Consider the following 12,910-nt stretch of genomic DNA (forward strand, 5'->3'; position numbering starts at 1 on the left):
ATTTTAATGGGAAACTTCCATATGCCTCTCTTCCTCCCCCCTCCTCCATTCAATTGGCCTCCACTTTTCTAAAATCTTCCTCTCCATTCTGGGCTCCTATTAGCCATAACACTAGGGAGAGAGAGGGAAAGAAATATCTCAATAGCTACTCCTACAGTGCCCCTTTCCACAGTTGAGCCTATGAGAAATAAATACAAAAGACTAACAATTATAAGCATTATCTGACAGAATCAGAGTCCACAAAGATCTTCATTAGATTATAACAAAGAGGCAAAATTAATAAGATGAAACAAATGAAAAGTTTTACCCTCAGGTCCAAAAAATCAATTGCAAAATTAATGGATGAATGAGTTGGATCAAAAACATTTCAGATGCTTTCCCTTTTAAATTGCAAATTCCTTGAAGTCTGGAACTTCTTTACCTTTGTACACCTAGCACCTAGACCAGCACCTGATATATAGCAAGTGTTTAATAGTTTTGGTGTTGTTGTTGATTACAGTCTCAGATGAATGAATAGTGTAACATCACAGCAAAGAAAGTAAATAACATATAAATCTCTATTATTAATAGAACTATTAGTGTCTGGATTGAATATTTTGTTTCAAATATAGTCTATCCAACTCAGGCTCCTTCTTTGGTACTGTGTTTAGTCCTTGGAGCTGTATTTTAAAGAAGTTCCCAAAGTAGGGTGATAGGTTGGTGAAACTAGATATTATGGGAGAAAAAATAGAGTTGTTTAAATGAACTTATGATATTTACTATGAAGATCGGAAGAATTAGGAGAAAATGATCACTCTCATCAAGTATCTTAAGAGCTATCACCTCAAAGAGAGGTGTCCAATTCCATGAGGAAAAACTAGGATAACTTATTAGAACATGAAGAAAAAGAGATTTGGGGGGGGGATTGAAAGGAACTCCAAACAGCCTCAAGAAGTAGTGGGTTCTGACAGTGGAATAGAGGTGTGGATGACCATGCATTTGTTATTCTATGTTGATAATTCTTCATCAGACATTAGTTAGACAAGGCTGTAGTTAAGGTTTTGTGGCACAGGAGAAGCAGTATAAATTCCAGTAACTTATTGTGTAGGTATTTGCCTTTGTGTATACCTAATGCCTAATTTATTTTCAGTCCTTGTAACATGGAACAGTTCACATTTTCATGTAGGTACTAGCATAGACTAAAATAATAATGAACACGAGTTTTATCAACATTGTATACCAAAGTCTTCACATGAATGTGCCTTTTTGTTTCCTTTTTTATTCTTTTAGGATTTTATTTCCCTCAGTTAGATGTAAAGGCAATTTTTAAAATTTTAATTTCCAAGTTTTCTTCCTTCTTCTCTCCCCACCTCCCTCATTGAGAAGGCAAGCAATTTATTTTTTTCTTCCCCATACAAGTATAGTTATGCAAAACATACCCATAATAGTCATGTTGTGAAAGAAAACAGACAAAAATTAAGAAAAAATAAAAAGAAAAAAATGTATGCCACAGTCTGTATTGAGACACCATCAGTTCTTTCTCTGGAAATGGAAAACATTTTTCATCATAAGTCCTTCAGAGTTGTCTTGGATCATTGTATTGCTGAAAATAGTAAAGTCTCTCACAGATGATCATCTTACAATATTGCTGCTACTTTGTACACAGCACATTTCATTTGGCATCAGTTCATATAATTCTTTCAAACTATTCCTGAGAGCACCTTGCTCATCATTTCTTATAGCACAGTAGTATCCCATCACAATCACATACCAAAATTTGTTTAGCCATTCCCCAATTGATGGGCATTCCCTCAATTTCCAATGTTTTGCCCCCCCCCTCCAGAAAAGAGCTACTGTAAATATTTTTGTATATAAAAGTCCCTTTTCTTTTTTGTCAAATCTCTTTTGGAATATAGATCTAGCAGGGCATTGTCAGGTCAAAGCGTATCCATATTTTATAGCCCTTTGGGAATAGTTCCAAATTGCTCTACAAAATGGTTAAATCAGTTCACAATTCCACCAACAATCCATTAATTTTCCCATTTTTCTCACATCTCCACCATCCATCATTTTCCTCTTCTGTCCTATTAGAAAATCTAATAGGTATGAAGTAACAGAGAATTGTTTTAATTTGCATTTCTTCAAACAATAGTGAGTTAGTGCATTTTTTTCCCATATGGTTACATATAACTTTGATTACTTCATCTGAAAACCATTCATATATTTTGATCCTTTATAAATTGGGAAATAGTTCTTTTTAAAATAAATTTGATTCATTCTCAGTATGTTTGACAAATGAGGCCTTTATCAGAGAAACTTGTTTCATTTTTTTCCACAATTACTATTGCTAACATTATTCCCCTACATCCTATTCCCCCTCATTTATTATACTCTTTCTCTCCTTTCATCCTTTCTCTACTCAAAAGTGTTTTGCTTTTGACTACCTTTCTCCCAGTCTACCCTCTCTTCTATAACCCTCCTTTCTATTATCTCCTTCCACCCACCCTTTACTTTCCTCTAGGGTAAGATAGATTTCTATACCCAATTGAGTCTGTAAGTTATTCCCTTTTTGAGTCATGAAGGTACTTTTTTCTTCTGAATCTCTTCTCTTGACTCTATGATCACTCTGCAGCACTGATCTCAGGGGCTTATATACAAAAGAATTGCAGAGTTTTCTTTGGGATTTGATGAGGTATGGTCAATACCTGATGTATTTTTGTACTAATGGGGCCCTAGGACATAGTTATAGAGAACACACACAAACTAAATAACACAGTAGGGAAGCTCTTTAAAGTTGGGAGCTTCAATTTATTTCAATGAACCAGAGCCTCTCTAAGGTCCCACAAAATGTCAGTGAAGTGCAAAGAGTGATGGATTTGCAATCAGAAGACCTGAGTTCAAATTCTGACTTTTCCACTTTTTTTCTGACATTCCACTTAGATCTCTTTGAGCTTCAAATTCCTCAGTTGTAAAATGGGAAAATTGGAGCTAGTGGCCTTTCATGCCCTTTCTATATTTGTTTTAATGATACTATGAACCTAATTATGATCTAGGTGAGATTTTAGTGTACCCAGAGTGGTAGCCTTCAAGTGATAAATTTAATTATGATAGAATGTTTCCTTTGTTCCTAAAGTGTCCAAAATGGTATAAAGGTTATCATTATGTGGAATAATATGCACAGTAAACTTGAAAGCATGATGTGACAAGTACTGTAGGTCTACCAAAGCTAAAATGTCTCCATTACCAGCTTATGGACATCTTAAAGAAGTGGGGAGAAAGTGTCATGTCAACTGAAAAGTTGCACACTCATCAGCTTAGCTTGTGCCCTAAGGAAACACAGAATTAACCACTTCATCTTTATAATTTGCAGAAGCTTACTAATTTTGTGAATGCCTATTACATTGTACTGTGATTCAAACCAGTGCAGTAGTTCTGAAAGTGTAGGGATTCCCAAGAATGTTTCTGGGGGATCATGATGTCAAAACCATTTTATTAATAATACTAATATTCAGGGGCAGCCAGGTGGCACAGTGAATAAGAGCACTGGCCCCAGAGTCGGGAAACCTGGGATCGGTTCTGGGCTCAGATACTTAACACCCACACAAAATAACTGGCCATGTAACCTTGAGCAAGTTACTTAACCCCAATTGCTTATGGGTGATCAGGTGGTGCAGTGAGTAAGAGTTCCGGCCCCAGAGTCAAGAGACCTGGGATCAGATCTGCCTCAGATACTCGGCACCCACACAAAAATAACTGGCTGTGTAACCTTGAGCAAGTTACTTAAACCCAATTGATTTATTAAAAAAAAAACTAATATTCTACTTATATAACCCACATGAACGAAAGTTTTTTAAAGTCCTCAGTAATTTTTAAGGGTGTGATAAGGCTCTGGGACAAAAAATATAAAGTGTGAGAACTATTGGTCTAATGAAATGGGAGAACTTTCATATCATTACTTCATAGAATTAGAAGGCACCTAGTCAAAGAATTGAAGACTTAGAACTGTCAGAGTAATATACCTCAGAAGCCATATAATCCAGCCTCTTCCTTTTTATAGATGAAGAAGCTGAGGCTTTTAGAGGCTAAAGAACTTAACCTCTCAGCCTGCTAACAAATGTCATAACTGGGTCTCACGTTTAGCTTTAAATTATAAGACCAAGGATTTGGAGACAGGATAGACCTCTGAGATCATCAAGTCTGTAGGTCCTCAAACTGGGTGATACCACCCCCTGGGGGACACTGAAATGATTCTATGTGGGTTATAATAGTGTCAGGTGCAATTGGAGGTCATCAAATAAAAATATAGAGCCAGTGAAAGCATAAGGATAGAAGAGAAGAAAATTCTGAAAAATAATTTGTACATGTTTCATCTGATGTATAACAGAGTTAAAAGTGGTAGTGATTATATTACTTTCCAAATAAAGAGACAAAATGCAAGTTATAACTGATCAGTGGTCAAGTCTGGCAACAGGTCTTAACAAGCAAGTGTTGTCAGGCAAACATTTTACACATGCATCAGCAAGAATATGTACATATAATGACTTATTTACAATATGATATTATATGGTGACATGATGAAATATTGCATCATCCAAATTTCATTTTAAGAAAATTTACAATAAATCCTTAATTTTAAGATGCATCACTTAAATATATATCTTATATTTTTTGAAATAATGTAAATTTTAAAAAAGGTTAAAGGGTTAAAAAAAAGTAGATTTACCCAAGGGGAGGAGTTGCTAAGTAACTATTTTTGAGAAAAGGGGGTGATAGGCCAAATAAGTTTGGGAAACTCTGATCTTGTCCAATCCTCTCATTTTATAGTCAAAGAAACAGAGACTCAGGGAGTGATATATAATGTCTTGCCTAAAGTAGATAGTGGTAGAAGTGGGACTTGAACTCTGTTCTCTCACTCCAAATCTAGAACTTCTCTGACTCCTAAGTCTCATTTTTTTTTCTGAGATGTAGAACATTTTTTAGAATATCATTTTAATCTGAGATGTAGAACAGACCCTTGGACTTCATCTATATTCTCTTTCTCTCAGGTACATCATTTAATTTCAACAGTGCCCTGCTCTTTAGGCATTGAAAGAACCAGCCAGTCTGTTACTGAAAGAAAAAAAAAAAGCATAATGGGAAGTAAAGCCTCAGAAATGAAACTATTTCGCTGGATTAAAAATATCTGGTACTTACTGTAATTCCTCTTTGGCTCCATCACTTATTGGGTTCATGTTGTGGTTTATTCTCACCTTATCCTCTGCAACTCTTGTCGATATCTTTCTTTAAATCCTCCAGAGAGGATCTGTCCAAGGTACTGAAGGCCATATTCTGGCTGATACCTGCCAGTTAGGCACCAGGGCAAGCTGGCTGTTGTCTCTTCTTCTTGCTATATGCCTCCTTTATCTCCTTTCTGGTCAAAGGTAGACTTAATATCTTTTAGGCCACTTCCCACACACAAGTCATCATTAGTAATGTGCTGCTGTTTCTTTACACCCACCATGTGCTTTTCTATTGTCCTTTGAGTCGCCAACTATTCTGATTCATCAGAGATTATGGTGTTGCATGATTTTACAGTAATGTAATACCACTGGGAGAATATCAGTATTAAAAGTATGGGCCTCCTGGATCAAGGGATTTAGAAATTAAATTAAATTAAATTAAGGGGGAAAAGAATCTTTTTATTAAAATGCTTGCTCTGCTCCAGGAACTATGTTAAATAAGCAAGGTAATGCCTGACCTCAAGGAGTAGATATTCTAGTAGAGGGAGAAACTATATGTGGTTGGAAAGAGGTAGTGATGTATTTAAAGGATATGCCCAGCCTGACCTTAATCATTGGGAAGAAAGTGGTAATCTGGATTTCAGGTAAGGAAAGGCAATGACCCCCTTATCAGATGCCAGGATCCAAGAGTCTAAGTTCTTGTGGAAGGAAGATAATGAGAAGGTTCAGAGTGTATGTTCCTTGATTTGGAAATGGATTGGAAATACATGGTGATCTGGTCTCCTAGAAAGACTGGGCAAAAATTCATTCAGATCCCAGCATTCCAGGGATAGAGTCTAAGTTCTGGTGGAAGTACCAATATAGAGAGTAAGAGTGTAAATAGCCTGTTTTGGAAATGATTTGATTGTAATAGAAGGTACCTTAGGGACCATCTAGTCCAGCAGCCCTCAGTTTTTTTGGTCTCCATTTCCCTTTACATTCTAAGAATTATTAAGGAATGCAAAGAGCTTTTATCTGGATTAAAACTATCAATGTTTACTATATTATAAATTAATACATCTTAACATTATTTTGAAAGTAGTTTTAACCTCAGAGCTCTCCTGAAAGGTCAATGGAGCTCCTTTGAGAATTACTGATCTGGTCCAACCTCCTCATTTTCCAGAAAGATGGCCTGAAGTAACTGACATAATTTGTCCAAATTGACATAGAAGTAATGGCCAGGATTCAAATTCAGTTTCCCTAACTCCAAATAGAGCATTCTTCACATTACAATTCTTTGACTCTCATAGATCATTAACCTGTCTCAAAGAATTCAGGCTGATCTTCAAGTGACTGACACACAATCCATCTGTAGGCTAGCATCTATCATTTTCTAAATTGGTGATATTGTGTAAAATTGACTCTATATATAGAATTTGAAAAACCCATTGTCATCTCCAGGACACAATAAAGAAAAGGAGGAGGACTTTAATGGTAACCACTATTATGCTAGCTTTGGGGAAGGTGGAATAAGATTGCCTTTGCATGCATTCATTTTGAATCCAACTTTATTGGAATGTTTCTATTCTCTAGGTTGGGAATAGAAAGGCAACACAGCACAGTGGAAAAATCATTGAATGTGTAGTCAGGGGACTGGGACTTGAATTGTAGCTCTGCCATATAGGCCCTAACTGATCTTAGACAATTCACATGTTCTCTCTTGCACAAAATTCCCTCATCTGCAAAAGACAAAAACAAAAACAAACAAACAAAAAAACCACCCTGGATTTAATGACCTCTGAGGCCCTTTCCACCTCTAAATCTGTGACTTTAAGTGAAGAACAAGTGTAAAACTCTCCCAATTTTATCTCTTAGTGAGTGAACTGTCTTTCACTTACCATTTTTCTAGCACAATTTTAACCAGCCCTTATTTAGCATATTATAATGTAATACACTTTACTTGCATGATTTCCCTTATGCCTCACCCCACCCTTTGAGGTAAAGAGCCAAAGTATAATTACTTCATATTATAGATGAGGGGATTGAAGCTTATAGAAGTAAGTTACACATGTAGTAGTATTGTTATTATCTGTGTCAAAAGCAAGATTTTATCCCAGGTCCTTCTGACTTCAGGTTTAATGGATACCTTACCAAAACCATCTCACAAGAATTACAATTACTGTGTGTGTATGTGTGTGTGTGTGTGTGTGTGTGTGTGTGTGTGTGTGTGTCTGGAATGAAGGTGGCTTTCTACAAAAGACTCCAGTAGTCAAGATACAAATCACAGCATTTGACTTGTCTGTCTCTGCTTATGTGATATAATGGTGGTTTATCTTCCATCAGAGTCAGTGAAAGAGGGCAAAAATATTGGCTAACTGTGTTTTCCCTCTCCCCATGCCAATCATAAATGGGCCAAGGAGAGATAGGCTCTGTGATAGTTATGCTAATTACAACTTCCCTTTGACTCACTCTCCCTATGGAGAATCATCTTCTGACATGACTAAGAAATAATAAAATAAGGCTTCAGAAACATTTTTTTTTTCAAAATAGCCACCACTGGATGGTAAGCAGAGGAGCCATAAACCAAGACACCTGCAAAACAAATTTCCTTTCAGGATCAGAGAAAAAAAAACACAAGGGCTCCAGACTTTTAAAGAAGTAGCTGATTCTTGCATGGTAACTTATTTTTTAGTTTCCTCATTCTTTTCTTTCCTTTGTATTAATCACCTATTGGTGTCTTCTTGAATTTCAACAGGAATATGGAACCCCACCTGTTCTGAAGTCACTGAGATTCAAAATGGAAGCAATTCTTGGAGTTGCTCAGAGAAATCCTTGAGGGAAGGGTGGGGAGGTGAGGAAGACAAATGGCTTAGTAATTATGATGCACCTTCTACTTTGTTCAAACTTGATTCAAATGTAGCCTGTGAAGGCACTTTCTTCTAAAGAGTAATCATTTTGATATAATTTCCTACAAGAAAGTTATCTTTTCAATGAACACTTTTCTTTCTTCACTTTTCCTATAAAGTCTCTCTGGGGTTTTTTTGGTCATCCTGCAGAAAATATTCAACTTATTTATGAGTAATTACATAAAGTAGCAGCAACCACATAACTAAAATTTATATAGTTCATTTAGTTTATACAAATATTACTTCATTTTATCTTCACAATAACCTTGAGGGACAGGTGTGATTATTAGCACCATTTAATAAACTTGGAAATGGAAGCAAAGATGAAGTGACTTGTCTAGGGTCTCACATCTGGTATCTAAAGTAGAATTTAAACTTTTCTTCCTGACCACAAGAGCAGCTAGGCATCACAATGGGTAGAGTATCCAGCCAAGAGTCAGGAAGACATCTTTGTAAATTCTAATCTAGCCTCAGATACTTAGGTCTGTGTGACCCTGGGCAAGTCACTTAACCCTATTTGCCTTAGTTCCTCTTCCATAAAATGAACTAGAGAAGAAAATGTCAAACCACTCCAGTATTTTTGCCAAGAAAACTCCATATGTGGTGACAAAGAGGTATGAAACTGAAACGACTGAACAACATCCTAACCCCATGTCCACTATACTGCCTAGATCTTTATTGTGATTTCAATTATTCTTTCTTTTTTTCTATTCATATGGTCATGGAGGTAGCAGAATTACTTCTAGACAGGAACACTCTGGTCATCTACGCTAACCTTTTCATTTTGCAAAAGAAGAAATATAAGATACAAGGAGCTAAGTAATTTATCCAAGGTCATGTGGGCAGCTAGGAACAAAATTAGCATTTGAACTTATGTATGTTGATTGTAAATACATCTATTTACATTGAATCATTCTGTACTATATTGAAAATTCCATATACTATTGAAATCATAAATTTTCACCCTTTTGAGTATCTAATATCTATAAATATATGGATACACACACACACATATATATATATATACACGTATAAATATATACACACATATATATTAATATATACACATAGATATATGGGTTATACACAGAATATATTCTCTCCTTCCTTTTATTCTATCATATATGTGTGTAAATATGTATGTCTATATACACACATAAGCATATATACATATATAAGTATACATATAATTTTATTTTTTAGGAGCCATGAAAGTCTCTGAGAGAAAAGTGCTTGTGTGATGCCTCCTTTAAACTATTGCTATATGTGCTGAACTTACCCTAGATCTTATTCTTTGAACCAGATACTTAATGCATCTCTACTCTGATGCAAAGAGATATGATTGCTTCGAACTCTTCTTTGGTTCAAAGATTCTTCCTTCTTCCATCCAATGCTGATGTTTATTTTTAACCAACTCACCCTTTTGAGCTATATTGGGTTTGATTTAAGAATATCTGCTTCTTTAGAATCAGTGCTCTTGCTTCCCTTCAAACCATGGAAGAACTCTTTGTCCAATAGGGTAATAGGATAGTGAGTTCAAGGGGACTACAAAGATTATCAAGCCAAATTCATACATTTTCCTGTTGAGGAAACTGAGGCTCAGATAGCTGAAGTAACTTATCCAAAGCCCCAGAGATAAGAGTGCCAGGATTCAATCTATGTTGAACCATTCAACAATTATTTTCTGGTCAAACAAATAGCCAGGGTCTGACTACATTAAGTTAAATTTATTAAGGAAGGTTTTAATTCCTTCACCACAGCTACAGGAAAATTAAATGCAGCATTTGACCAATGTTATAGTAGGATCCGCTCCAAAACGTTTAGCTGAAGAAAGCATATGCATTGTAAAAAAAGAGCCTTAATCACATGCAGTTTTATGGAGCTGAATTCTATGATGAAGTCAGTTTCAAATGGTGTTTACTAATGTTACAACAGAATTGTCTATATTAATCAATTTGGCCTCATCAATGTCTCTCTGGCAGTAACTTTGACTGCAATTCAATTTTATTCTATCATCTTTCTGAGCTTATTACCCAATCATGCTTGAGCCCCCCCCCCCCAAAAAAAGGTGCTTTTACCTTTTTGCCATCTTGATTTTTCTGGTACTAATGATGAAATCTCATTAAATTACTACATGTAAAATGATCCTGCCTTTGACTGTCACGTTAAATCTGGGCAGTTTTAGTGACATTTATATTAATTTTCTATTCATATCATCCCAATTCAAGAGGATTTTTGTTGGTGTTTCCTAACTCGAAAGCTGTGATATTAGGACCAGAATCCAGAGCTGCCAGGCTCCACTCCCATCTAGTCCAATAGCTCCATTTTTAGAGGTGATAAAATGGAGGTGATAAAAACTAGAGGAGGTTAAATAACTCACCCCATGTCAGGCAGTAAACATCAGAAGTAGGACTCACACTCAATTCCTCTGACTCGAGAGTCAATTATCTTTCTACTCTGTCCTGCTGCCCTTGCTATAATCTTATGATGAGAGAAGGGACAATGTCTAGGGGAAGATTTTTTTGAGGGCATAGCGATATCGGTTTTTTAGGAGTTTTAGGAAAAATGTGATGAAAACAAAGATTATTTAAAATCCCTAATCCAGTGTCCAAAATCTTTCAGTTCCTTTATCCAATAAGCACTTAATAAGTACCTACTGTATGAAAAGTACTGAAATATGCTCTCCCTTCTCCCAGTGAACTTATATTCCTCTGGATGTTTACAACTTCAATAAAATTAATAAATAATCAAAATTTGGGTGGTTAGATGGCACAGAATTCTTCTTGAATAGAAGACCAGCCCTGGAGTCAGGAGGACTTGAATTCAAAATTCAGCCTCAGACACAACACTTACTAGCCCTTTGACCTTGGGCAAGTCACTTTATCCCAATTACCCTGTCCTCCCCCCTCCAAAACGTAAATAAATAAATAAATAAATAAATAAATAATCAAAATTACAGAAGGAAAAGACAGTAGGTGGGTTGCAATCTTTATCCATAAAAGAAATTTCCAACCTGATGAGATTATGCATGTATTGAAGCATTAACATATATTTGGAAGCTACAGCAGGTTTTTGAGGAATGAAATGACATGATCAGGGAGATGTGTTTTTAGGATGAACAAGAGTGAATGAGGTAGGATAGGGAGACTTTAAACAACAAAACCAATTGTGAGGCTATTACAAAAGCCTTATGTAAAAAGAGATAAAGACCTGCTTTAGGGATGCTACAGTGAGTATGGGAAGAAGTGAAAACTAGTGCACAGGTGCAAATAGCAAAACTTAACAATTGAGTGTGTGTGTGTGTGTGTGTGTGTGTGTGTGTGTGCGTGAGAAAGAGAGACAGAGAGAGAAAGAGAGACAGAGAGAGACAGAGAGAGAGAGAGAGAGACAGAAAGATGGAGAGAGTGAGAGAGAAGGAAAAGGTTGCCACCATATCTTTGTATCTGCAGGATAAAGAGGATTACAGTGTCATTCATGGAAATAGGGAAGGCAGGAAGATATTTTGAGGAAAGGAGGTACTGAGGCATACCTACCTTTTGGAAGATACTCAAGAAAAGCCTTAGAAACATTGTCCTGGAGCTTGGAGAGAAAGGTTAGGGTTACAAATCAGATTTCGGTGATATCTGCCGACAAATGAATGGTGAGAGAGTGTAAGTAGCTGAGATCACTAGGAGGGAGGGGGAGAAGGGAGAGAGAAGAGGAAAAAAAGAGGAGGAGGAGGAGGAGGAGGGCTGGGACTATAATCCTGGATGAGTCACAATTTATGGGGTAAGAGGAAAAAAGGAGATGAGAAGGGAGACAGGAGCCCTAGATCCATCATGGAGAAATGACCCCAACATCATGAATGTTAATAACAGAGTCAAATAGAACACAAAGAAGAATGAAATTCTTGCAGTGAAGGATTTATAAGACCATAGGTTAAGAGCTGGATAAGACCTTAGACCATTTAGTAAAGCTTCCTTGTTTCACACATGGAAAACTGAAACCCAAAGTGGTTGAGTAGAGTAGGGAGTATGTATGACATACTCAGTGTGACAGAGAGGACAACTGGCAGTCTTGGGATTTGAAGCCTGGTTTTTTGACTCCAAAATCCAGTATTATCTTCAATGCCGTGTCTTCATTTGGAGTCAAACCTGGGATTGACTCATGCCCTTGTCTGGCTATATGACTGAACAAATCAATTTCTTTGAATTTCAAATTCTCATCTGAAAAATGGGGATGATTATACTTGTTCCACTGAGAGCACAGAGTTACCTGTGAGAAAAGTATTTTGCATGGGGCAGCTAGGTGGTACAGTGAATAGAGCACTGGGCCTGGAGTCAGGAGGACTTGAGTTCAAATTTGACCTCAGACACTTGCCACACAATATCTGTGTGACCTTGGGCAAGTCACTTAACCACAATTTCCTTGTCTTTCCCCTTCCAAAAAAAATAAAAAAGAACAGTACCTTGCAAACCTTTAGCACTATAAAAATGTGAGCTCCAGTTCTTGCATAGACAAGTTTATTAGTCCTATCTATACAGATGTGAGAAGAGCATTAGTTGATTATCTTTAATTTTCTGGGTATGCATCAACTACCAAATGTCACTGTTTCATCCCCAGCTACTTAGTGACTCAGATCCTGGAAGCAGGGCTTGCTAGTGGGGGATATAGAGAGGGAACCCTCTCTCTTTCCATGACAGGTACAGAGTTAGCATATATGGCTACATGGCTGCATAAGAACATAGATGTAATCTGACTCTCCTATGAATGCTGGCAATCTGTTGAATGCTAAAGATTGTATAAATCTTAGCAGCTTTCCTGATGCTTCATACACAAGCAGCTGTT

Source organism: Petaurus breviceps, unplaced genomic scaffold (genome assembly GCF_028583685.1).
Source record: "Petaurus breviceps papuanus isolate PSGF00001 unplaced genomic scaffold, PetGlider_PUasm1.0 188, whole genome shotgun sequence".
Taxonomy (NCBI): Eukaryota; Metazoa; Chordata; class Mammalia; order Diprotodontia; family Petauridae; genus Petaurus; species Petaurus breviceps.